The 1,909-nt window shown below is 39.8% G+C and overlaps 1 protein-coding gene across 3 annotated transcripts in view; it reads right to left on the reverse strand.

The window, feature by feature from the left end:
* Positions 1-842, reverse strand: part of LOC112159601 (fibulin-2) — a 26,260-nt gene extending 25,418 nt beyond the window's left edge. For all 3 annotated transcript variants that reach the window (XM_024293787.2, XM_024293786.2, XM_036212791.1), the window contains exon 1: positions 760-842. The gene's annotated coding sequence lies outside the window, so the exon portion shown is untranslated. The remainder of the gene's footprint in view (positions 1-759) is intronic.
* Positions 843-1,909: the final 1,067 nt, after the last annotated feature.

A 1,909-nucleotide genomic window follows, 5' to 3' on the forward strand; every position in this document is an offset into this window, starting at 1 on the left:
TTTCAAGTTATCTATCAAATATCAGCTAAATGTGAAACACATTTGCTTAAAATATTCAGATTAGGTCACCATAGGATCCATCAAGATACAATTGATATATCTATAAAACCTGCTTTCCTTCTTGGTTCAGTCACAAAATAACCCCAAACCTGGTGGAACTCTGTCTTGGGGAATCAAAGAAGTCTTTGTGTGCAGAAAGGTAGAGAATCATTTTACCAGACCTCAAAGTCCCCAACTGGCACAGCCGGTCTGTTATGGGGCTTTAATAGTACCCTACCAATGTCAGCTGTAGAATATCTGCAAAGTTCATTTAAGTGACAAAAAACTCAAAAAAGGAGAGAGTTTCCAAACTAAGTGTTTTGTAGAGCGTCTGATTGATCAGGGCTGACCCTTACCCCTGTGTTTGTGCGCTTACAAGAGAGTGCAAACAAACGCGCAGAGCCAGACGACAATAATGCGTGACAGCTGCACACAATAGACCCGTGGAGGTCCAAATGCACACTTCACTTCATTTGTGATGAATCACTCTGTCATATGATCTTTTAACTATATTAAAGGCTTGTTACATTCCTGGCAGGGTCACGACACTGCCTCCTGAGAAAGAGCAGGCTCGTATGATCTCTCCTAATCAGTGATGAAAACACTTTAACACCAGAGTAGTTGCTCATGCTCGCGTGATGCCCCGTTGAAAATCAAAACGCGCCTTTCTTCAATGTCATGGAGAGTTTGTAACTGAAGGGAAATAGAGACTCAGCTTACCTTCCCCGCTCCCGCTCCTGCTGCGCCGCAAAGCTTCTGACGGGACGCGTGCGTAAAGTTTGTGCCCTGATCGCTCCCGCTTTTGAGGCTGGGGAGCGCCCTTGCGCTGGAGGGCGGGACAACCTTCACAGACAAACTTCCAAATTTCCCCCACTAGTTTTAAAAACATTTTTATTTTATTATTTCACCTGAAAATGTCAGAAATGACCACATGGAGTAGCTTTTCCCTCAAATTCCATCATCTCTGCGACCCCAAAGTTAATTGGAATAGAGGAAAAGAGCTCTGAACAAAGTAATAATAATGAAAGAAGCGGAAAGTGATTCAACGTTTGTATTAGTGACATTATAAGTTTGTTCCAGTGTGGGTCCTTAGGCAAGACTATTCACGCAATACTGCTTAAATTTAAAGCCACAATTGTATGGAGAGAAAATAGATTCACCCCGATTTGTGCGTAACTTTGCATTTGTGCGTGCGTAATTCTTGATTTGTAGCTCATGCAGAACATCCTGTGCATAACTTTGTGTACTTGCAATTGTTTAATCACATGTACAAAAATTACAAATCAAAAAAATATAAAAGCAAAATGCACACATCCACAGCTTAAAATTACAACAGCTTGAAAATGACTACATGAACAAATCTTTAAAATTCACGCAAAATTTGCTTGTTACATACACAAATCGAAGGTCATGTTTAAAGAATTATGCATGCACAAATCAAGAATTATGCACACACAAATACAAAGTTACCCACATTTGAAGAATTATTTACGCACAAATCTAAAGTTATGCACAAATCAAGAATTAAGTACATACAAATCAAGAATTATGCACACACAAGTACAAAGTTAATCACATTTCAAGAATTATGTACGCACAAATCTAATGTTACACACAAATCAAGAAATACACATGCACAAATCAAGAGTTACGCACACATAAATAAAAAAATACACACTCACAAATCAGGGTGAGTCTATCTTCTCTCCATACAAGGGGGCACATAAGTCAGGGTCTCCCTGAGAAGGTCCCTAGCCCGGACAAAAAACAGGGTTGTGTCAGAAAGGACATCCAGCGCAAAACTTTCAGCCAAGCATCAGTGAAAAAAAATTTGCTGTGGCGACCTCTGACGGAAAAATGACAAAAAATG

The sequence above is a fragment of the Oryzias melastigma genome, linkage group LG7, assembly GCF_002922805.2.
Source record: "Oryzias melastigma strain HK-1 linkage group LG7, ASM292280v2, whole genome shotgun sequence".
NCBI lineage: Eukaryota > Metazoa > Chordata > Actinopteri > Beloniformes > Adrianichthyidae > Oryzias > Oryzias melastigma.